The sequence below is a fragment of the Peromyscus maniculatus genome, chromosome 13 (genome assembly GCF_049852395.1).
Source record: "Peromyscus maniculatus bairdii isolate BWxNUB_F1_BW_parent chromosome 13, HU_Pman_BW_mat_3.1, whole genome shotgun sequence".
NCBI lineage: Eukaryota > Metazoa > Chordata > Mammalia > Rodentia > Cricetidae > Peromyscus > Peromyscus maniculatus.
Window position 1 is genome coordinate 9686193 of NC_134864.1, and position 25405 is coordinate 9711597.

The window sequence follows — 25405 nt, forward strand, 5'->3', positions numbered from 1 at the left end:
ACAGCTGGTGTTGGGAGACAGTGGATGTTTGTCTAAGGTTGCACCGATGGCCAATCAAAGCTGGGATTCGAATCTAAACCTCCTGACAACCAACTGTGGCCCTTTCCAGAATCCTTGCCTCCCGAGAGCTCAAGTAGGTCAAGCCTTTTCTCAGAAAGCCGTCTTTCTACAATGCTGTATGGATCCCATCACATCCCACTTCAAAGCTGGCAGCGGCCCTTGTCTTTAGAGGTTCTTTTGGATACTGGGGTGACAGATGACCAGGGTGCTGGAAAAGTTCGTGGATCAGCCCTCAGTGGGACATGGCAGAGGCAGGTTATTGATTGGCCATGTGTGTCTTGTCAGCTGTCCAGGGTCCTGGATGTCTGCTGAGGGTCCAGGCACTGGGTGAGTCCTGACTGTACAATATTCTAGCCAGACCACTGGTAGGAGGTGCTGCTGCAGGGGTGCGGGTGGGTGGATGGAGGGAGGCGGGGCTTCTCGGAAGCTGTTTCAGCAGCACCAATGCTGGTGGGAATAAGAGTGAGTAGAATAAAGCTTCAGTATGGCAAGCTGGAGGGAGCATTAGAGGAGGCTCCCGGGGACACCTGCTCCAGACCCAGACCACATTCTGTCTCCCTCCCATGATGCCTTGGGTCTGGCATCATGAGGCCTCCTTAAGTCTCTGTTCTCAGAGCCTGGGGAAGTATAGCCTCATTTCCTGATTTATTTTCTCATTTTTAGTGGGATTTGTGTCAGGGGTTATATACTCTTTAGTCTGCCAGGGTGAAACAGAAGTCAACTGACTGTCAATGTCAGGGGGGAAATGCAATGTAAGTAATCAGGAGTACAGACTTGCTTACACAGTGACACTTTTTGTGGCAGGCTAGTGTTTTGAGAGGCTGAGTCCTTCTGCTCTGGGGTTCCTGTTGCTTCCTTCGTGACGGGCTTTCACACTGCAGCGGGAAGAGCCAGGGCCTCAGAGAGTGGATGTCCCCGATCTGGGAGAGCGGGGCACTCCGTGCAGCTGTGGACACCGGCTTGGGGCTTCCACTGTTGCAGGACAAGTGACTGATGTGGCAGGTGCCCTCCCCTGCCTAGCATCCTCAGTGGACTGCAGTCAGATCGATCTGAGTTGGGGTTTTCCAGCTCAATGGCCTCAGTGCTGCTGCGGCTCGAAGGATGTTGTGTCTTAATCTTGGCTTGGCTTTCCAGGGGCTGATGTTGGTGGGCTTCTGCCCATAGCGTAGAGGCTTTCCCACCACGGCAATCATCTCTCCAGTTTTCCTCATCAGATGGGGTTGGTATACCCCCCTGGCCTTTCTCAGGAAACCTTTGTTACCTGTGAGTCTTGACTCTTGGTGTTTGTAAGGTTTCTGGAGCTTCCAGAATATGCTGCCTGGGAACAAGGTTCCTGTCCCTCAAGGTGATGAAGTGACCACACACAACTCCTTCAGACATGCTGACCCTCTCAGCACTTCTAGGCCAATGAACGCAGCTGTCATGAAAGCACAGTCCGTGTGAGGGTGCCACAGGGTAGGGCATGTTTCCCATTGGAGGGTGGTGGATTTTAAATAAGGAAGGGGACCTGAGCAGTGCACTCTGGGCAATCATCTGTCCATGGGGAACATGTTTACCTAAAAGTTAACATTCCTTGACTAACGTCTAAGAAAGACAGACTGAACAGTCCCAGAAGGACATTCAGGGAGATATTTTGAGGCAAGGCCTAGAAGTAGTTGATATTAAGAATGAGCCAGGACCAACCATGATCTGTCATAGCTTACCTGGAGGTAGCCTGTTACTTCCTCTGCTGTGTGCTCCATGCAGGGCTGCACATTCTACTCCATGTGGACAAGCAGAGACCCATGTTGGCTGAAATTCTTCTATTTGGGATGGCCCAGTTGGGGAAGCGTCTACTTGAGGGTCACACGCTAACTTCCTTATGTTTTGACTCAGACAGAATATGCATCACTCCCACCCATTGATTAGAACTGCTCATGTAACTCAGCTGTATGGCAAGGGGTGGGGGCAATGGAGGGATCCAGGTGAACATTTGTGAACCACATAGTTCCTGCTACAAATTCTATGCCAACGCGCTGAAACACATAAAACTGAGATGGAATGAATGGTTGTCTTAGCAAGTTCAGGTTAGCAGAACTGATCTGAGATGCATATCAGGAGAGATGCATAGTAAACAATGGAGGATGATGAGAAAGGTTTTACCTGTGGGGACTGGGTCCCACGCTTGTGGTGTTCTTGATGGATAGTGTGTCTGTGTTCGAGCGCACATGCATGCATGCATGCATGAGAGAGAGAGGGGGGAGAGGGAGAGGGAGAGAGAGTCCTAGAATCAACTTGGGGATGGGTACCAGTTATGCAAGAAGTTATACAGAAGGGGAAGGGGAGTGCTGTGTTAAGGACATGGATACCCTGTCTTGCTCTCCAGTTCTTTCAAATCTAGAGAACATATCCTTGGGTCTGGTGCCTTCAAACATGGAAGCTCATTCCCTGGGATGGTCTTCTCAACACAAGAGTGCAGCAGGGAAGAGGTGACGCCCCACTCGGGAAGTGGGGTGCTGTTACATTGGGGGAAGAGAGAAGCTTGAAAGCCAAGAGGAATATCCAGTGGCCACCAGACTGTGGAAACTGTTGGAGAATGTGACAAAGAGCCATGATCAGCTCATGTGCCATTGTAAGGGGCTAAGGGCATCACAGGAAAGCAGATGCTATGATTCAGGCCTGGTGGTGCATGCCAGTGGTCCCAGCTACTTGAGAGGCTGAGGTAGGGGGATTGCAAAGCCATCCTACCTATATAGCAAATCACTGTCACAGTGTCTTTAAAAAAGGGGAAATAGATGCTATGTAGGAATGAATATATTTAGAGTTTATGATCCAGAGTTCAAGGCTATGGGGCACCTGCTGTGTTGGGCAGGGGGACGGGCATATGTATCTTCGTCATCACAGTGCTGTAGAAGCCCACCTCCTTGTCAGCCACCCTTGGCACTGAGCCTAGTTAGCCGTGTCTGGCTGTGTGGGAGCAGAGAGCTGACTCGAGCATTTTCCAAATGCAGAAATGGACACAATGACGTCTTGAAGGGGCAGGTGAGGTCAGCCTGCCAGGGAATCTGGAGCAAATGCCAGTTCATAGGATCTAGGATGGCAGAGAGCAGAGATTTTGAAAAGTAAGAGGTCCATTTTAGATCTTCCTTAGAGGGGCCTGGTGCATCTTCTTGAACATGAGTGCTGGAAGGGCCTGCCTGGTAGACAGTTCTCCCTTGGAGCTGGCCAGGTCTTGTTAGCTAGGCTTACATAGGAATCCTGGACTCTTAATGGAGAAATTCAGTCCCCATGTCCCATCTTTCTGTTCTCGGAGGCTCTGCAACCGCTACACTATCCTACCCAAAGCAAAGAGGGACAGCATCTAAAATAAGTCCCTGTGTAGCCTGGATGACTGGGGACAGAAAGGCCAGGAGAGGAGGGCCGGTGCCCCTGAGTCCTAACTGTGCGAATCCAGTCAGCAGCAACCAAGAACCTTTGGCTCTCCACAAGCTCCACGCTGGAGTGTCTACACACGGCCACTCCTTGTTTGTCTGGAGACATAGCTGTCTGCAAAACACCCTGGGAGCCCACAGCAAAGAGCATTCCAAATGCACGTGGTGCCTCTGAGTTTATTTGTCTCAATTTATTCCAGTTACATGGGAGCACAGTGTGATTATACATCTCCCGCTGACTGCAGCCCATGGCCTGTGTGGTGATGGTGGTGATGGTGGTGGTGGTGGGGAGTGTGGGGGTGGGGAGAAGTGTTTCCTAGCTCCATCTAATTTAAAGCACCTTGATCTGAGCGAGGCAGCGAAGAGGATGTGGCTAAAACAAATAAAAATCATGGCAGGATCAAAGCGCACGCACAAATGCATTCCTTCTGGAAGCCGCATCTCTTTTTCTTCCTCACCGCCACCCCCCCCCCCCCCCCCCCCCCCGCCCCAGTCTCCCTCCTACCAGTCCCTAGCGATTCTCGCTGGCAAACAGCCAACATGTCCTTTGCTCCTCCGAGCCCTGGCAGCATTTTGATTCTGACTGACGGGGCGAGGGTACAGCGAGCGCCACAGCCGGTTTGAAGGAGATCTGAGGCCTTCCTGATTCCATGACGGGCGTGAATAAATAGTGTGAAGTGCCACACTAATTAGAGCTTTTTATGAACAGTTCAAAGACAGACATGTTGGTGAGGGCTTGTTTGAAGCCCAGAGCCCAGGGACTTCAGGATTTTATCAATGACCTGCAGCTTCCATCCCCTGGACCCAGCATGTGGCAACACACAGTGCCTGGATGCTGCTGGATGGAATTTTCTGTGAGGATCCCATTGGGGAGCAAGCTCTGACGCCACCCAATCCTGATTTCAGTGTTGCCATTAATGTGGCTGATGAGAGTATGTGGCTCACCCAGAGCTCCTGAAGAAAACACACCTTGACTGGAGGTCTTGGGTGGCTCAGGCCTCAGGTGGTTATGAGAGCTCAGATGGTATGAGGCTGGGTGTGGGGCATGTTAGCACTTATGATGGGAAGCTATGGGGCCTACCTTAGTGCATCTAATATTTCCCCCCTTTCTGCCCCGTGCTTCTTCCTGGATCCTACCTGCTGGTAACTCTTCTTGCAAAAGCCTCAAGCTGCCCAGGCCCACATTATCCCTCTCTGTCAATAGAGAAGACAGAACCTCTCAGCAGCCACTACACAGCTAATCTTAGGGCAGGAGTTTGATCGGTCATGTTCAGTCACGTGTCCAGTCTTGGCTCAATACTGTGCTCAGAAACGTGGAGTCTGTGATTGGCTAGGTTGGATTACATGCTCATCTGAAGTATGGCAAGGCAGTGGGAACTGTGATTGTCAGTCCCAGCAAAGTCATGTGTGTCTGAAGTAGGCACTCTTGTCTAGTTATAAGAGAGGTCATGGGCAGTAAATAGACAGCCATTCAAGGCTTGGAGCTTGTTTACCTTGTCCAATCGGAGTGCTAAGCAAACCTTGTTAATATTCTCTGAAGAAAAGGGACCTGGGGACAATAGACTGAGGGCTGCCTCTCTGAATATCTCAAGTGTTCGTCACTTGTGGCTCTTGGTTTCAAGGATTTTAGTCCATGGTCAGTTGGCTCTATTGCTGTGGGCCTGTGAGGAGGCAGCATGTCATTTTGGAGTGACATTATGTGTGTGCTCAGGCTGGAACTCAGGATGAATGGTCAGTGTGGATGGAGAGACAGGACTCCAGGCACCAGGGAATTCACACACGGGTCAGACTGGGATATAGGATAGGAATACCCAGCCGTGGAGCAGGCTCTTCCTGAATCCTCCCAGGCAGGTGACTTCAGAATTTGGCCAAATCAAATAAAATGTATCCAAAGGCTCATTTTCCCTCCTAGGATTTCACAAGCCAAGGAGCCTCAGGAAGGGTGGAAAACACTCAATATTATGAAATACATCCCCTCCCCAAGACACTCATGGTTGAACGCTCAATTGAGGTGGGCGGTACTCTTGAGAGGTCACCAGATCGTGAGGGCTTCAGCTTTATCAATGAGGTAATCCATTGATGACGTCATAGCTGAATGGACCCTTAGACCACAGGGCTTGGCTAGAGGAAGTGGGTCACTAGGGGTGTGACTGTGAGGCATGCGTCTTGTCTGTAGGCCTTTCCTCCCATCTTTCTGTGTCCTGGCTACCACAGTGTGAGCACTGTCCTTTCAATGTATTTGAGAAGACAGAAAGAAAAGCAGACAGCATAGCAAAGCATAAAGCCATAGTACAGAGGGAACCCGGCAAGTGTGGGCATAGAAAGGCTAAATAAGGTCATGGAAAGAAAGCCCAGTGTACTAAGATAGTAACCTGGATCCCGCTGTACCTGTTGCTTGTACCACAAACTGGGTCCACACTCTTGCTCTTCTCAGGTCTCAGCTTCTCTCAGCTGCAGAAGCAGGCACAGGGACATCTGCCTAGATGCCCGTTCCTCCCCAGCTGCCAGGAGTGGGAAGCATGAGGCATCCATCTGATGGTTCTCTGGGGTCTGCCCATTGAAGTCATAGGTAGGGCTCATGGCACATCACATGTGACCATCTCTGAGTGAGGCCGAAGACAGAGACCAGGCTCCCTGGGTCCAAAGTGGGCACCGAGACCAGCATGGCCTGTTCTGGAGCTCCACGGAAGCAGCTAGGGTGCCAGGTAGGCTCCAGTTTAACTCCTCCCTCCGCTTCGTCCTGTTGTCCTCTCTTCCCATGATCCCCTGCACTTGGACCTTCAGCTCAGCTTCTGCTTCTGAAGAGTCCCATGTACCAGGCTGACTCTCCCACAACAGATCCTCCACCCGTGACGCGCCTGGCCCCTCCAGGTTCTCTACCCGTGAGGCTGCCTCTTTCTCTAGGCCCCATACTTGTGAGGCTCTTTCTTTTCCCAGGTTAGAGGCCTGGGACAAAACAGAATATAAGCATGAAATGCTTTTCTAGAGGTTTCCAGAGAGCAAGGACTATGTGGCAATGGATGCTGCCGCCAGGAAGGCTTCCTGCTGTGACCACACTATCCCCTTATAGGGTTACCTTAAGGACCGTCGTCCTAGGCAAACTCATCTCAGGAGCCCCCGTGGAAAAGGGGCCTGCTAGGATGCTGTCCACGTGCATCTCATGTAGGCTCCCTGGGCCAGTCCACAGGGAGGGAAGCAGACATCCCCAAGAGGAGACCCCCATGACATGCTTACAAAATAAGTCCCCAAGATTGTCTGTCCAATGTGTTTTGAGCAAATACATGGTCCAGGCACCACCCCTGGCCCTGTGTGAAGAAAGACTTGTTAACAGGGCTCATAGCCTTTCCACAGAGGTAGACGTCATGTTCCCAGACCTGAAGCGAACCAGCTGTCTGGGCATGAAGAGAAAGCCCCCATAGGGCAGGCTGGCTCTCGGCCACAGAAGCCCCTAGGGGTGTAGCTGGCTTGAGGAGAGGGTGGTGTCTCCCCGCTGCCCCACTTCTTCTGGTTTTCCAAGGCTTAAAATTAGTCCTGTATTTGGGGGACGGGGGCAGGAAAGAGGCCGCCCTAGGGAGGAGCTGTGGGCTGGATGTGGGTGTAGCCAGGGCTAGGCAGTGTCCCTAGAAGTAGGTCACCGTGGAAGGGCAGGTCAGGGTGGTCCCGACCAGCTTCCTGACTGAATCAGAGTTCGTTATAGATCAGGGACATCAGGTTAGTCTCTGTTTATCCTGGCAGAGTCAGTGTAAGTGTCTTACACTGGAGTCTCCCCCTGCTTGCCCTCCTGCCTCCTCTGGTCTCTGGCAGACTGGCCTATTGAGATGAATGCTTCTGTTTTGGGGTGCACAGGCATTCTCACTCCCTCTGAGAACTGGCCTGTGCCTTCTGTATCTTGTAAAATGGGCGTTGTAGACCAGCACTTTCTACCTATAATTCTAGATTATCTGTCTGGCCCGGGTGGGGTCACCCTACCCATACCTACTGCTTGCTAAGGACTCCATGGCTTCGGCAGGGCTCCACTGTAGTGGGAGGAGCCAGGGCCCCAATCTGTGGTTGGGCCTGCCATAGATGGCCTTAGGGCCAGCTCTGGCTGATGCTTTCTGTCAGAGCTCTTCCTTCCATCTTCCCTTCAGGGAAAGCTTCCCATACTTGTCCCTTGTCAAGGAATGAGACCCTGGTACCATTCTAGACCTCAGGGCAGGAGTCTTGCTTTGTACTCGCTGAGGCTGGTCACTTTGCAGGGTCATCAGACCCCTTGAAAGTGTGACCCCAGTGCTTCCAGCCCCAGTGATCTGTCTTCTCTGTGACCTGTCCTAGCTTCAGGTGACTTGACCACATTTTCCTTAAGAGCCATAAAACTATATGAAAACAATGCGGACGTGAACTTGGGATTTCACCATACCTTTAGAGGTAGTCTCCAGCTGAGGACCAGGAGTTGAGAGTAATCGCAGACTTTGCCCACTGGATGTGGTTTCTTCTGGGCTAGAGACCTAACTCGGAGATCTAGTCCACTTATCCTGGGTCTATATAAATTAGGGTTCCCGGGTACATTAGTGACCTTTCTTTTTCATCACTATTGCAAATACTTGGTGCAAGCCACTTAGCAAAGGAAGCGTTTGTTTTGGCTCGTTTGAGGATACAGTCTCCCATAGTGGGGAAAGAGAAAGCAGCTTTGACCGGGTGTTGGGAGTCTGAGGCAGCTAGCCACACTGCACCCCCGGTGAGGGAGTAGAGGTTGGTGCTCAGCTTGCTTTTGCCATTTTTCCTTTCTCAGTCAGTCGGCACCGATGTCTATGTGCCAACTACTCAGGACGGCTCTTCCTTCCTTAATTAAACCTCCCTGGAAACACCTTGGCAGACGCCTGCAAAGGTATATCTCCTAGGTGATTTCTGGATTTCATCAGGCTGCCAAGGATGATTCACCACCACGTTTGGCCAGAGGAAGCCTGAGGCACTTTAGGCGGAGGAGAGAGTCTGACATGGAGGGGTCTCAGAGCTCACCACTCACCCCCAGCTTAGCCAAGGGCACTAGGGTACAGAGGGGCTTCAGCCCAGGCCCAAGTGTGGTTTCTCAAGGTTTACAGTGTAGCCCACCAATGCTCTGGGGATCTGCTCTTGTGGGGATGGGGAGTTGTGAGAATCTAATAGATTGACAAGAACGTCTGAGCTGCCGAGAAGCAAACCAGGCCCCTGGTTAGGAACCAGTGTTCGCTTAGCCTCAGGGAGACTTAGGTATGGAACTTGCCTCACAGTGCTTAAATTCGTTGCACTAAGTGGTTTGGGCTTTATATGCTCTGGGGCTCTCAGTCAGGGAAGAAACCTTTTAATAAGTCATTACTAAAACCATTTGCTTTTCAACTGTTTGCATGCACGATTCCTGAAATATCTCCTTCTTAATTCTCCAGGATATTGATCTTGAGCAGTACTCCTGCCCCGTGGAGGCCCATCACCCCCGTCGTAAAGCTGCTGTGGTGAGTTGAAGGTCTGTGCAGGCACGAAGGGCTGTGGACCCCTCCTCCACCATCAAGGCCCACCCTGGAGGAAGGGGAGAGGCGTTTCTGACTCTCTGCCAGGTGGGGAGGGCCAGGGAGCTGTAAAGCATCCATGTAAAGTTGGAGCGAGAGTTCCTGGAATGTCAGAGCTTCCCATGGCAGGGCAGGGTGGGACTGTGGGGGCTTCTCTGGCCATGGCTGGGGCTAAAAGCCACCAGCTTCTGCTGCCTTGATAGCTGATACCTGGCCTGGCCCAGGGTGGAGTTGGTGGCCTCTTGTGGCATTGCTAAACCTGGGCCCAGTGTGAGTCTCAGGGCAGATTGCGTGCATGTGGCCCCTTCTTTATAAGCTCCTCATACTTTCAGGATAGTGGTAGGTGGGTGTTAGTCAAGTGCACGTCCTGCCTGGCCATCCAGGTGGCACCCCCAGGTCACTGTCCTAACAGACTTGCTTCCCATCTTCATTGTTATTGTTAGGAAACGAGCAGAGAGAGGTCATTGTGTCTGCTGTCAGGCATCACAGCCCAGCCTGGAACCAGGTGACCCCAGAGTCGACCCCAACTCTGTGGGGTGTTCTTGGGAAGTGTGGGAGAGTCTGGTGGCTTGCTGTTCTGCTAGCATTGGAAGCACAGTGGAGTCCTGTGCCTGCTACACCCAGGGGCCCTGGCTTGTCTGTGATCAGCATCCTCTATTGCTCACCCTGGGGAGTGGCGCTCCCAGGACAGGACGCAGTAAGGTCCCCATGGTGGTTATGTGTTAGGTGTCAGACATGGCTAAGAGCTGGGCACAGTGGCCAGAGAGGCAGAGGTGATTGGTTCCAGCTCCAGAGAGCCCCTGTCTCCCAGGAAAGGGGACAGATATCAACCTTTATATTCTTCAAAACTTTGTGTGGCTTTTTTGTGTAGCTGGCCTTTCTATCTACTTACAATCTATTTTAGAATCTGGTTTGGTGAGCGTTTTTTTAAAAAGTGTGTGTGTGGGTGTGTGTGTGTGGATGTCTGAGGAGACCACAGGACCACCTTGGCTATGATTTTTCAGGTCCACCTTGTTTTTTTAGACAGGGCCTCTCAATGGCCATACACCATCATGCCTGGCTTTCTTATGTGTGTTCTGAGGATTGGACTCACTGCCCCCATGCTTGCAAACACATTAACTCGCCGGGCCATCTCTACAGTCTCATGTTACATATTTTTGCCCTGATGACCCCTGTGGCACATGGCATGCAAGTGTCTGCTCACTCTTTTTTTTTTTTTTTTTTTTTTGCTGAAATGTAGTGTGACTAGAAATGTCTGGAGGCTTGGCACTCCTCCTGTGTGAGAGAATCTTTGGGGCCCAGGAGTGTGGGCTCCATGCTGTCCATGTGGAGCTTGGGAGGTGCCGTGGCCTACTGAAGGGTGAGAGGGCTCTTCTCTACTGAGGGATGGGAAGGGACTCCAGGCTCCTTCAGCGATGTTTGTGAGTTCAGCCTTGGAGCAGAGGACCAACCTTCAGTGGTCAGATGGAGCCCCAGCCCCAGGAATGGAGGTATTTGAAGTCTGGGAATTTTGTTTTCTGGCAACTTTAACTTCCTAACGTGTGGGTGGCCTTCCTATACACTTACCCATAAAACCCAAGCAACCCATAGCTGTCTTAAAGGGACAGGGGAGTGAGGTGAGTGGAACTGACTGTGAAGAATCTCTTTCTCCTGGAACATTCCACCCAGCAGTTGCAGTGTTTTTGAGGAAGAAGGCGGCAGGAAGCAATGATGGGTGGGAGGCTAGACACTGAGCCTGCCCAGGATCTGTGGTCGGTGTAGGGGGAGACATGGTCCCCACTATTCCAGAAAAGAGGATTTGGAGTGTCCTTTTGCTCCTACTGTTTTGAGGCAAGGATTTGCTGTGTGGCTCAAACTCACAGCAGTCCTCCTGCCTCTTAGCTGCTGAGATTACAGCCAGGCTCCATCATGTCAGGCTGGAGCGTCTTCTTTCATACGGCCTCAGCGAGCTCCGAGGTACCCATGTCCTGCTGTTCACGCCAGGATTGGGTGTCTTTTCCTGGGGCCAACTCAGCAGACTTTGGCGGTGTGTCTCAGAGAACTCATGAGCCACGGGACTGGCAGCCCACAGTCTTCCGATGGGTCTTGCTGCTGTGGGAAATGCAGCCCTTTTCTTTCTGGGTCTCCGCCCGCACTGATAGCAATTGACTGTTGCCCGTTATGATTCCCCGCAGAAATGGGAATAGCAGCCCAGAGTCTTAAAACAATGTCCTTTGATCTGAAAATTCCAGGAAATAAAACACCTTTGCAGTTGTGGAGTCCAGACGGGACCTTGTTTCCAGAGGGCCTGAAGCTGCTGCCCTGGACCTGCAGGTCTCGGGTACAGTCTGGCTCCCTCCTGCTTGGTTGTCTGACTGAGTTGGGGCAGTGAACGAGGCAGGCTCTCATGTCAGTTACTCAGTAGTCCTAACAGGACCCAGCACTAAGCAAGAGACTCTATGGTTCTCCTCTCCTCACCTCTCCCATGGCTAAACCACCCTCCCTTCATGGTAGGCATCTGTGTGAAGTGTGAATAGTCTGCCAGAACCAGCCATGCAGGGACAGAACCAGCCATGCAGGGACAGAACCAGCCATGCAGGGACAGAACCAGCCATGCAGGGACAGAACCAGCCATGCAGGGACAGAACCAGCCATGCAGGGACAGAACCAGCCATGCAGGGACAGAACCGCCATGCAGGGACAGAACCAGCCATGCAGGGACAGAACCAGCCATGAAGGGACAGAACCAGCCATGCAGGGACAGCTGAGGACTCAGGGTGCAAGAAGCCTGGATGCTGCTCACGTGCATTGTCAGGTGCAGAGTACCCTGCACCAAGTACTCCGCCCCAGCCTGACACCTGACCGAATGGCCAGCTGGGTGGATGAATTGAGACTTATGGGCTAAGTTAGGTCCCTACCCACTTTGATGTACCCAGATTCAACTTCAAAATGTATACTTAGAAACAGGCCTTTAAGTCAAAATGATGTTATGAGGGTGCACCAATCCAACATGTCTGGTGCCCTTATGAAGGAAACTGAGATAGACAGACAGAGGGATGGACATATCAGGACCGGGAGAAGACGGTGTCTGCAAGCCAGATAGGGAGGCGCCAACCCTGAGACACCGTGGCTGTGGACTTTTGGTCTTCAGACTGAGGCTCCGTTCTGTTGACTGGGAGAAGCTGCTGCTCTTCATCTGTGAGGGTCTTCGTCACAGCAGCCACGCTGAGCTCTGGCCAGCGAGGCCTCCCCCCACAACTCCTAAACTTATCATAACATAAAGCATTCATGGAGACTGTCTGAACCCTGAAAAATCAGGAACTGGGTGCAAGCATTTAAGACGGTGGAATTCAGAGCACCCTGACCTCTACTCAGGAGTCTTCTGGGTGCGGTAAACAAACATGACCCCTACCCATGGCTTTGAGGGGTTGATAAGTGGTTCTGGCTGGGTGTGGTGTAGGCTTTTTCATGTTCTCCAATGACTCTATGAGAAGCTGGCTGGGGCATAAATGATGATGAGGACATTCTTGTGTCCGGCATCCACTCCAGGTCTCCATTGTGGGGCCTGCTAGGTTCTCCCTTTTGTAGGTCATGGGGACTTGTTCTGATGAGTGTCTCTTGGAGGCTTCAGCAAGTGGATTGATTGCCTGTTGGTGGGTAAGCTCATTTCCCGTGCAGTGAGAACAATATTCTCCCAGGCCACACTCATTCCAAAAGCAGCTATTTTTTATGGTGCCTCCACGAAGATGCATTTCCTGTCTGTTGCCCTTCGGTGAAAAGCTTCCAAGTGTGCACAGTATTTTCTCATGCCCAGGCTTCCGATGGAACCAAGGCTCTGCAGATCCTGAAAACAGAAACACACTCAGTCACAGAAACTCTGTCAGTCGGGGCTCATTGCCACCTCTCTGGCCCAGGCTGAGACGTGGCTAGGCTGTCGGGCTTCTGCCTGGCATGGGTAGGCACGGGTCAAACCCAGCTCCCCAGGTCTCTGCTGGTCTTTGTGACTAGCTGGTGTTGACCAGGCTGGGTTATAATACTGTCGGTGTCTGGAGTGCTCGAAGCCTGGGTGTCCAGACTCTGCATCCCCACCTGGAACAAGACAGTGCTGAGTGGGACCCAGACACAGCTGAGCCCAGATGGCTAAGTACCCTTCCACAAGGTGGAAGGCCATGCCATCAGGAGCAGCAGCTGGATGGCTGGCGTCACCAGTGTGTATGGGGACAGGCAGTGTTTGGGCTCATTATGGAAAGAATGCAGGCAACTGGTTCCCCACCTACCACCACAAGGGGTCCATCTCAGGGAGGAACTGTAGCTGGAGAGAGTGGGTAAAGGATGGGCGTAGCACTGTACCCTCTGTTCTGCCCTGCCCGAACCCACCCATGACCCTAATCCTGCAGGGTGAGGACCCCCACCTGAGGTTGGCTGGGGGAAGGCCTCACTGCATGAGAAGTTCAAGTTGTTACAAAGATTAGAGAACCCACCCCTCTCGAGTGAAGAGGGCAAGGGTGGCTGTGCTCAGTCCCCACAGTCCAGGGCGGCTGTGCTCAGTCCTCACAGTCCAGGGTGGCTGTGCTCAGTCCTCACAGTCCAGGGCGGCTGTGCTCAGTCCCCACAGTCCAGGGCTCTCAGGACCTAATGGCTCCCGAAGCTCCAGGCAGGATGTTGTCTAAAGCCCGTGACTGATGATTTGTTAGTCCGGGCCTCTCTGGCTACCCATCTCTGGAAGCATAGCACCTCCTGGCACCCCTGGGGTCCCTGGGGCTTGCCCTTTCCAGTCAGCTTTGTCCCTGTGGGCGCAGATGTGGGCCAAGCACCTCCTTATGCCCTAGAACACAACATGGCATGGTATGTGAATGTGGAACTCGTGCTCACAGAAGAGCCTTTCCAGACAGTCACTACACCTCAGGGTCCCCTCCCGGCCCGTAGCGTGTCATAGCCACAGCTGGCTTGTCTGTGTCAAGGGAAGAACCCTCTAGTCACAGGCACTTGTGCTACAGAGGCTGTGGGTGTCTTGTACAAGATCTGACCAGAGGCAGGTGAGGTAGGCAGTTGCTCCTTTCCCCAGGCTATACGGTCCCGAGCCCCTTAGGGGCAGCAGTGCCATGCGCACAGCCACTGTGCCTGGGTCCAGGTGTCCTATCTGCATTGAGGTCCCGGACTCCCCTATTCATCAGAACCAGCTATAATCACTCTGTCCCACCCTCCACTGGCAGCTACCACGGGGCTGAGGGACCCCGCCACGCATTTCTGCATCTCTAGTTCTTCTCTCTGCTCTTCACCATCATTAAACCACTTACAAAGCACACTCTTCCTAATTTTCACAAAGTAGGAAAGTTGAAAGAAAACAGATTTTGGAGCCACAAGGATTGACAAGGAACTCTCATAGCCTCATTGCTGTGTGGCATGACATGAGTCACTTGACCTCTCTGAGTCTGTCTTTGAATTTGTGTGTGCACTTGAGTGGGGAGGCCAGAGGACAATCTCGGGTGTTGTTTCTCCCGTGCCACCCATCTTGTTTTTATGAGAAAGTCAGAATTGAGCCATGGATCCCCTGGGACTGGAGTTTCAGATCGTTGTGAGCTGCTGTGTGGATGCTGAGTGCTGGGAATCGAACCTGGGTTTTCTGCAAGAACCTGGGTGCTCTCAGCTGCTGAGCCTTCTCTCCAGCCCTTTCTGGGCATTTTAAAAGGAAGTAAAATTACCTGCCTGCTGGCATAGCCAAGGACTAACTCGATAAGATGTTGGAGGTGCCTGGCCCAGCATGGGGCAATCCAACTGGATGGTTATGGGCACAGTGGAGATGCCAGAAGTACTGAGCCAGAAAGAAGTGCTGGGGAACTAAGCACAAGCACTTGGGTTCTGAGTCTTTGGAGAATGCCACCCAATGAGAACCATTAGGCCTTCTGGGTGATTTCTCCTCAGAAACAATGTGTGAAATGGGAGAAAGAACACTCCAGAAACAGCAAGAGAATCCTGCTCCCCCTGTGGCTGGCACAGGCCAGGGCCCTGCTTCTGAGCCTGACTCGCCCGTGACTTCTCTGACCACTCATGCTCTGGCCCACCGAGAGGAAGGCAGGGTAGTCGTAAAACTTGCTTTTTTGGAAAGCTAAGAATTATGGGGAATGACATTAATTTAAAAGCTTTTAAGGAGCCAGTTCACCTGTGAAAGCGCTCCCTCGGCGACGGCCTTCCTGTGCGGAAAGCTGCCCGGCCTTTAAAAGGATTTTAATTAATGTTGCTGAGAAACACGCGGATGGCATTTAAGGCTGAAGTGCAGGAGCGAAGGCAAGAGCCAGGAGTTTTACGGTGTGAAGCTAGTTTCCTTAAAGGTGGCTGAATGGATCCCATGCGTTTAGCTTCTGGCCACAGCCAAGAGTAGGGATGTTGTTGGCCTCGTCCCCACCCTCAGGATGGAGTGACTGCCTCCACCAGGACCTTTGCTCTTGGATTTCAGTAGTCTTGGGAGAGTTCCTCCTCTTACCCTGCTAGGTGGCAATCCTCTCTTACATCTACCCAGCGTGCCGTGACCTGAACTTGAACTCGGCTCTCCTTGAACAGATGCCTGAGCTTGAGGGGTGTGTGGGAAAGTGGGTGAAGGCGAACGGGCAAGTGCCCTGGACAGAGGCCGCTGCTGATGGCTGTGCTGGTTTAGGATGGATGGCACTGTGTGGCCAGACAGCTGTATCTCCTGAGACGGAAGTGGCAGTCCTGTCTCCTGCTGCCTTGGACCCTCTTACATGGTCGTCCTTCACCCAACCTCTCACACTTGGTCACTCTCTGAAGGCCACGCCTCCATCTTTCTAACGTTATAGTTTGGATCCCCTCATCTAGCCTTGCTATATCCCGTCCTTGCCTAGCATGGCTGTAAGATCTTCAGGTCGTCCATCAACACGCTGCCTGGTGTCACAGAGAATTCAGGAGACTCCCCTGAGTTTGTGCGAGTGTGGCTGGGCCTGAAGTAGGAACCATCGATTCTTACAGCCCTGCATTTCTATTCCCCGAGTGGGTACCTCACATATTTTTGGACACTCTAGATTTTTCTATCATGGACTGTCTCCTTCTTATCCTGATGGTGCCTGGCCATACAACCTGGAGAAGGAGCGTATGTGTGAATAGGCACCAGTCTCCAAACTAGTCCTCCCTGCCACATGGCATTGCTGTTTGAGGCTGGTTGCCCAGGGACCCAGTGGGTGCCCAAAGACCAGCTCTCCTGGGCCTGGCACGGGAGCAGGTGGTCTCCTTGCTGGGGTGGCAACTGTTCACCCCCTCTGCTGTTCTAGCCAAGGCTTCCCCTTTAGCGTTCTCAAGGCTCTTCCCCTACGTTCTCCTAAAGTCACACCCAGTCTTCCCTAAGCCTGGCTGTCTGGGAAGCAACCCCGTGGGGAGTCTCTTTTCTTGCCTGATCACTCTCACTCTGCTGGGGAGAAGGTCCTTTCCTGTGCAAGGCTGGTTTTATTCAGAAAAAAAACTCAAGGCTGGGTGAAGTTTGGAGGTGGAGAATAATCAAGATGTAGACGACTACAACACTTTCTCATCTCACAGCATCCAAGTGCTGGTTGTAGTTTTTCCTGCAATGTGGTTTCCTTCTTAATGTCCAGCTGTCACAAGAGCACTGTCATCCAGTCTGCTTCTCTGAGGGGACACGAGATGACTGTGGGGCATGCCAAGAAGACGGAGTGAGGAAGACAGCACCCAGACCACTGGCCTCTCTTCGTGTGCATGTGTCCGAGTCAATGTTGGACTGTACTCCTACTCACTGTGTGGTTTTCCCCCAGACCCCTGGTAGGGACGTCCTTGCTACTTGGCTACAGTAACCCTCATCGACGTCCTTAGTCAGCTGGGGACAGTTCTCAGCATGTGAGTTCCTGGGTCAACTTTCGAAATGACCCAAATGAGGCAGAACATGGAGGAAACCCTATTGGCCATATTCAAAGGCTGCATTTCTGCACCCAGTGCATCTACACACATTGCGTCACAGAAAGCAGATTTGGGAAGAGCAGGCTGGAAGCAGCTCCTGCCCTCCCAGCTTGATGAACACAGTGTGGGCTGGGAGACAGGCAAGGGATTCGGCAAGAACCAATGAATTAAGATGGTCAATAGGACAGAGTTCTACCCAAAGCTCCTGTGACAGAGAGTCTTCCAGAAGGGCTGCCAGCCTTCTGTGGAAAGCTTGATGGGATGCAGAAACCAGCTTAGGACCCTCAGTAGACCCCCACGACCAGCCTGCAAAGTGGTGGGAAGGCCAGAGGATGCCTGGACACTAGGGAGCCTCCTGGGGAGAATACAGTGCTTGGAGACAACACTACGAGGACCCTTGGGAGCTGTCTTCTCCACGATAGTGAGGGGTGGAAGTTCCAGGGTATGGCCTTCCTCTGAGAAATGCTGTATTCCCAAAATGCTTTGGGGTAGACAAAGAGAACCTGAGCTGGAGAACCAGCTTGAGGCCAAATAAGATCCTGTCTACCAGGACTACTTCAGGAGAAGGGATTAAAGGTGGAGCCATCAGCCTAGGACTGCGGGGGAGAGGGCACTCCATGCCTTTGGGGACATCCCTTTCTCGTCTGTCCTGGCCAACAGTGGGAGTTGGTTCTTTACTTCCACCGTGCAGGTTCTGGGAATCGAACTCAGATTTTTAGGCTTGGCAGCAAGTTCCTTTACTCACTGAACCGTCACACCAGCCCTTACGTTTTGAGATAGGATGTGAGTTCATTCTTGCTAAGGCAAATGTGTTAGTCAACTTTTTCTGTCACCGAAAAAATAACTTTCACTCATGGCTTCCATCCATGGTCACGTGGCTCTGTTGCTTCTGAGTTCACGTGTGGTAAGGCACAACATCATTGTGAAAAGCATGGAGAAGCAGAGGCAGAGAGGAAGTGTCTGGTGCCAAGACACACCTTTCAAAGGCGTGCCTAGACCCACTTCCTCCAATGAGGGCCCACCTCCTACAATTCCCCCATTTTAAGAGTAGGTTGGTTTCCAAACAGTTTAAGGTCCACAGCAGCACTGAGCAGAAGTGCCAGGGAAGTCCACATCCACTGCCCACCTCCTCCAATCTTGTGCCCTCTCTCAGGTCATCTTTGATGCCACTTGGTCTAGGAATCAACGTGGGATTAAATTCACAAACACAAGGAGAGGTGGTTTATTCACGTGGTAGTTTCTCAGAACTTGCTGTCCCTGGCTTTCTCTTATCCCTTTTGGGTTTCACCTGAGCCAATCTCAGCCTTCTGTTTGGCTGGAAGCTCGCTCTCTGGAGGGCGCAAAGGCAAGGCCATGACAGACATTTAAATTGATGCATTTACTGTTGTTGTTATTATTGTGTTTATGAACTCAGTCTGTCAGGCTTGTGGTCTTCCAAGACCATCCTTGCTAAGAACAGACAGTTTAGCATGTATCTGGGATACCTTCTGACCCTCACTCCTGTGAGAGACACAGAGGAATTCACAGGCTCTTCCTGTGGGAAGCTGATGTATAAACTCCCCCCCCCCCACCACACACACACACACACAAAAAAAAAACCTGTCAGGGCTGGGGCTGGAGAGATGGCTCAGCAGTTGGGAGAGCTGGCTGATCTTGGAGAAGACCTAGGTTGGATTCCCCATGGCCATGTGGAGGCACCCAACTGTCCGTAACCCCAGCTCCAGGGGAGTCAGTACCCTCTTCTGAACTCACACAGTGCAATTTACGCATACACAGGCATGGTACTCACATACATAAAATGAAGATGAATACAATCTTTTTAAAAATGTCAGGGCTCCAGTGAATGGGCTGAGTTCCCGCTCTCAAGCTTGACCACACAGACGTTGTAACCCTGGGTCAGCTCTGGGGCAGGTTCCCCAGCTTGGCACTGATTCCCATAGATCATCTGGCTCGTAAATTTAATTCTTTCCTTCCACCCATTTCTCTCTCTAGTTTTGGGAGCAGAGACTTGCTCAATGGCCTCACTTTGCTGAACATCTATTGATTTTCCCCATTTGTTCAGGTTTTTACTTAATAAGATAAAGTTGATCCCTAAGCTCTCTATATGTGAATTCTGACACAGTTTTAAAATCTAAGTTCCCTTTCTATGTGGATTGTGTTATTCCTATAGCAAAATTAAATAGTTAAGGGAGGTGGCTAGTACTTACGCTCTATGTATAGAGAGATGAGCACTGTGGACAAAGATGTCGTCCATGGCGGTGATGTAGAATGTTCTGGAAGGAGCAAGGATGCCTAATGGAAAGATGTGTGCATACATTAGGATGTGTGCATACATTAGGAGGAAGAATGTGTGCATGCATTAGGCTCAGTGAAGACAGCTTAAAAGGGGTTGAAGCAATCATGAAAGGGTGGGGCTTGAGCTTGTAAACATGCTTCAAAAGTTTTATAGATTCCCAGTTTTCCATAATGTAAATATTTGTTCCATTGTGCTTAGGAAGCATGCTATGGAGTGGTGCTTTGTGCAACCCCCCCCTTCCCTCTTCTTTCTGCGTCTCCCCCAGGTCCCCACTTGCTGCTTCTTGTGACCAGGCTTGACTCGGAGGTCTTAGCTGGGCTGAGCTCCCCTGGGGAGGGCTCTCTAGATTCCCAGCCCAGCCATCTGTGGTTGGTGTTTCTCAGTCAAGCTCACTTGTCTGGGTCATAGCGGCCTCCAAGGCTGCCACGGCCGACTTCTGGCTATCCTATTTAGCTTAGCAGGTTTCCTCATTTCCTGCTGCTGTCCTACCAGCCCAGGCTTCTCTCAGATCCAGGGCATTTACCCTCTTCCAACATGGTCCAGAAACAGCCAGAGGTCAGATTTCAGAATGCATGGGAAGCCACAGAATCTCTCAAGGAAGACAAATGGGCATCAGAGACTCTGATCTTTGAGTGACTCCCAGAATGGTGTGGGTAGGTTAGGGGAGACCTCTAGGTTGTGTGCACTGATTGTGCATCCAAGACACTGTGGCACTGTTCCTGCCTCCACGGCACACTCCCCAGCTGGAGTGGAATCTTTAGTGGTGGAATCCCGTGTGCGGCTGCCTCTTTTCAGCCTAAGCACACTCAATGCAGCACAGCTTGGATCTTGCAGCCTCAAGAGCTGTCCACACAAATCCTCTCAAACATGAAAAGCCTGCATGCTGGCCTCTGGCTTGCATCTCGGAGCTTTGAACTAGCAATTCGCCCGCCAAGAACGTGTTCTGAACGGCTGGTTTGCGTGGCAGGGGAGAGCTCTCGCAGACTCAGAATCTAGATCACTACCAGAAAATGGGAAGCGCCTGGTGATTTTGGAAGCAAATCCTTCCAGACTTAATTTTCAGGACCATGTGACTTCCCAAACTACAAAGAGCTCATTTTAGCTGTTGAGTGTGGAGCAGGCAGCAAGAACCACGTCTCCTACCAGCTCCAGCTGCCCCGAGAGTGTGGTGCGGGAGGAGGGCTACGGCAGGGGGTTTGCTAGGAAGCAGGGCTCCCCTGGGAGGAAGAGGATGGACAGACGGCCTGGGTTGGGTCTTGTGACACTGGAGCTCTGGGACTCTTGGAGGAACTGTGGGTCCTGAGGGACTTGAAGGCAAGGGTGGGGTGTCTCTCTGCTTACTACATCTTTCAGTGGCCCTGGCTGCAAATCTCTGGTCCTTTCTGGGCTACTCAACAGAGAGCCAAGCAAGAATGAGCAAACGCCCCTAGACAGGAAAGGAGGGGGAAGGGAGGCAAGAGGTGGGACACACACAGGGACTGTCCAAGGGCACAGTCTGGGGCATACACGTGTGTGTGTGTGTGTGTGTGTGTGTGTGTGTGTGTGTGTGTGTGGGTGGGTGGCATTCCTGGGGCCCCCAAAAATTAAGGCTGGAGACACAGCAGGAGGCGATCCTGGGTTATCTCATTCCAGACTCATGTCAGGCACAGGGCACCAGCCCCTTCTCAGGCTGCTGTGTCCGTGGGCCTGGGGACAGCACATGGTAAGATACTGGAGACCCCTCTTCCCCTCCCCCCGAGCTTCCATCAAGAAGATAATAAATACGGGATACAGAGTTGGAGGCGCCAGTGAGAGCGACAGGGAAAGAATAGAAAAACAGGCGGCTTCAGGTCAGAGAAGGGGGACGCAGAGCATTCGAGCCAGAGCTCGACACTCATATAAGCCCATCTGAGGGCCACTGAGCAGCCGCTATTGGCCATGCGGACATTTCCTGGGTAGCTCAATGTCACCTGCCGGTGGGGGCCTTGTGCAGAGGGGCCCCATCCAGGACTTGGACTGCAGAGTGACTTCTCCCTGCTGGAAGGTTCGCTTTTCATTTGTTCTTTCTCTGGTACCTTATCAGAACCAAGAAGTCAACGTGCCGCTGGTCACGCATGGACAAGTCAGGCGTGGAGACGGATGAGGGAAACCTCCACTGGGTGGCGCTCTTCAGCCCGTCCCTGCGGCTCCTGTTTAGGGCCTTCCTTAGCAAACACACGGTGTCCACCAGTGGTTGGACACTGGTGACCTTGAACTCCGTGGAGGGCAGGCGGGGAGACTGGGATGAACAGCTGGGTGGCAAGACTTTGGACTTGCTCACCTGTGGGTATCAGTTGAACCCTCAGGTAGTGGGACACCAGGAAACTGGAGCCAGATGGCAGAGGTCCTCAAAGTTGCTTCCCTCATGTGGGGAATGGGGAGGAGGCCAATAGAGTGCTTGTCAGCCTCACCCAGCTGGGTGCAGGAGACAAAAACTGGCTTCCGGAGGGCTAGACTCTGTTGGCGTCTAGGGACTGACCTGTTCCCCCACCCTTCTGCCTCTGCCGCACACTGCACACCCAGGCCTGGCTTCCCTCTGCGGGCCCTGCTCTTCCAGCCACCCGGAGTTTGGAAGGCAGCCTTCCCCTGACTGTGGATGGAACGAGATGCATGAGAGCAAAGTCACAGTCCTCAGCTCCAGCGAGCGCATCTCCACTTTCCTCTTGGTGCCTCAATTTCCCTGCTGGGGGTGGGGATGGTTTCTGCTTTTCCCACCCTGTCTACATCTAAGGTGCAATGATACCGTACACAAAAAGCTTTGGAAGTCCCGAGGAGCTTTCAAAGCCTTCCTGAGCCTTCTTGAAACTGAGGCCGCTGAGACAGGAAGTGGGAGGCGTCTGCTTCACCTAATTCTTTGATGATTAAACATGACAACCCGTGGGACAGAAGTGACAGAGCACGGGCGTTCAGGCAGTATCAGTTATGACAGCACCTCAAACGCTGTCACATCTTCAAGACAGTGTGTGGTGTGTCAGATCCAACTATCGTATACACACAGAAAAGCCGCATAAAATCCACATTTAAGCAAAACTTAAAAATTACACTAAACACAAGATAATCTGTAACATTTTGTCTTCCAGCATTTTAGATACTGTTTGTCTGTAAAATAGCACATGCTTATTTTTACAAAAATCAGATCAACACATATATTTGCACTATCATTTTATAACATATGCCCAGAATCTAACTCTCATTATCAAATATTTATTTACTTATTTATTTTCGAGACAGGGTTTCTCTGTGTAGCTTTGCACCTTTCCTGGAACTTGCTTTGTAGCCCAGGCTGGCCTTGAACTCACAGAGATCCGCCTGCCTCTGCCTCCCGAGTGCTGGGATTAAAGGCGTGTGCCACCACTGCCAGGCTAAGTTTTTTTTTTTTTTTTAAATACTTTTCTGGCCTGGTGTGTGCACACACCTATAATCTCAGCATACACACTAAGCCAGGAATAGCAAGAGTTCCAGGGCAGCCTGAGCTACAAAACAAGACCGATTCTCAAAACAAACAAAGGAAAATAAGTCTTGTTTCACCTATAATTCTGACGAAAACAAGTGCAGCTAAATCTCTATAATCTAATCCAGTGAACAACCAAGCTAGACGCAGAAACGTTAGGTCAGATGATTTGCTTATTTTATAAGTTGTAAAAATACAAACCATGAGGTCTACCCCCACATCCATTTTTAAGTACGTGGCCCAGAGATGTTAGGGCTCCACCCTCCGAGGAGCCGTCCTTACCCTTCGTTCATCCCCCTTCAACCTCCATCCACAGAATTCTTTGTCTTGTAATTCAGAGTCTTTGAACCTATTGGGCAACATTCCCCCTTTCCCTCCCGCCTCCAGCCCACCCCTCCCCAGCCACCCTTGGGTTTTCTTTGTGGATTGACTGCACTGCAGACCTAACTTGAGGGACATCTTGGAGCAATTGCTTGTGTGGATGGCTTCACTGAGCACAATGCCCTCTGTTAGGTTAGACTAGATTTGATTCTGTCAGAGTCTGTCACCATTTCCTTTTTTTTTTTTTTTTTTTTTTTGGTTTTTTGAGACAGGGTTTCTCTGTGTAGTTTTGGTGCCTGTCCTGGATCTCACTCTGTAGACCAGGCTGGCCTCGAACTCACAGAGATCCGCCTGGCTCTGCCTCCTGAGTGCTGGGATTAATGGACACGTGGGTTAGTCCTCTTTCTGCTGTTGGTGATAACAGTGTTGTGAGCTGGGTGTGCCGGCCTCAAAGCCCTGTTCTGATCTTTGAGTGTATGTCTAGGAGGGTCCCTGGGACATAGAGCGACTCTATGTTTAACTTTGGAGACAGACATGCTGTTCTAAGCAGCTTCGTTGATGTTCATTCACAAAGCAGTGCCCAAGCCTGGTCAACATCGGCTGCTTTTTCTGTATTTTGATTAGTAGTCCCCTAATGTATACAGTGGCAGGCATGGATAGTAATTGAAATGTCAAAAAAAAAAACAAAACCCAGCAGAAATGACACACTGTGCACTCTTACCGCAATTCTGAGTACGGGTAAGTGCCAGACTTATTATTGTTTTTTCGTTTTTATTTTATGTGTGTGAGGGTTTCTCGGTATGTGTGTGCATTGTGTGTATCCTGGTGCCTGTGGGTCCCCTGGATCTGCAGTTTCAGATAGTTTTGAGCTGCCATGTGGGTGCTGGGAACCAAACTCGGGTCTTCTGGAAGAACAGCCAGTGCTCTTAACTGCTGAACCCTCTGTCCGGCACCACCTTTGTCAGATTTAAGTGCAGGCAGGGGTGAGGGGTTGAGGGGAGAAGAGGAGAGGAGAGGAGAGAAGGAGAGAGAGAGAGAGAGAGAGAGAGAGAGAGAGAGAGAGAGAGAGAGAGAGAGAGGTGGGGCATATAAAAAAGATGGCACCTAGTCAAGACAAGCAGGCAATAGCTGTGTTTTGGTTTTGAGTTATATTGCTCAAAAGCCTTAATTTACAAGGGTTAAAGATTAAGCAAAAGTTTATAAATTTTAAGTGAAAATGTATGATCTGGTTTATTTGATCTTCTTATCTTAAAGGATTTCCTTTTGCAAACGGCATTGCCAGGTGGTTTTAGGAGACGCGCTCTGCAGATGTCGGGGTGAGAGAAGAGCACTAACATGGGTAAGTTCAAGGTTCCGGCCACTCCGACCCCCAGGCAGCCCAGTTCGTTTCTAACTCCCATGAGGACATGCCGGCAGATCCCGGGAAGACAAACCCTCTCTGTACGACTCTTGTGACTCACAATATTTCCCTGTGATGTGCCCCCCCAACCAAGAACAGCCATTTTCACGTATTATTTTATTTTTAATTAGCATACAAAGTGACAGGTTTCCTCAAAGCATTTCATACGTATGTTAGGGTCTCCCCCACCTGGTCCTCTCTGCTTGTACCCTGTGCCCCACCCTTCTTCCTGACCACTTTCTCATCACTTGTGAATAATAGTAATTGTTTAAATTATTATTTTTTAGTTTTTGAGATAATATAATTGCATCACGATACCTTGATACTCTTGACAACTTGACTTTTCCCAGTTTTCTATCTTGTTTATGACCAGAAGCTTGTAGGAACAGCACCCTGTTGGTCTCCTGAGGCTCAGTCTTTCCCAGTTCGGCATCCAGTGACGTCAGGAACCTTTGTCTCCACAGCCGGTGGGAGCCATGCATTTGGCTGCTTTGTTGGAACTGATGCTTATGAGTTGGAGTGTGGAGGAAGCTTTTCCCTGTTGGGTGGTGTGATGGTTGATTGTAATTGTCAACTTGACATAACCTACAGTCATCTGCAAGGAGAGTCTCAGTGACGGGTTGTCTAGATCGGATCGGCCTGTGCATGTGTCTGTGGACGAGTGTCTTGATTGCCTTAAGGCTGTGGTTCTTAACCTGTGGGTGGCAACCCTTCTGGGTCAGTGACCCCTTCACAGGGGTTGCCTAAGACCATCAGAAAACATTGTGCATTATGATTCCTAACAGTAGCAAAATCCCAGTTATGGAGTAGAGATGATTTTATGGCTGGGGATCACCTGAGGAATGTGAGGAGCTGTATTCAAGGACGGCAGCACCAGGAGGGTCGAGAACCACTGCCGTAAGGGATGTGGAAAGACGCAGCCTGAACGTGGGCTGCACCATGCCACAGTTTGGGATCCTGGCCGCAGGAGCAGAGAGAGCTAGCTGAGCACAAGCGTACATCCATTCACTTCTTCCTGCCCTTGACTGTGGG

At 51.3% G+C, this 25405-nt stretch overlaps 1 long non-coding RNA gene across 1 annotated transcript; it reads left to right on the forward strand.

Moving 5' to 3' along the window:
* The first annotated feature begins 326 nt into the window (after window positions 1-326).
* LOC121821889 (uncharacterized) lies at window positions 327-24329 on the forward strand. Its single transcript, XR_006062759.2, has 3 exons — window positions 327-387; window positions 8873-8938; window positions 24229-24329. It is a non-coding gene; the product is annotated as an uncharacterized LOC121821889 (long non-coding RNA).
* Window positions 24330-25405: the final 1076 nt, after the last annotated feature.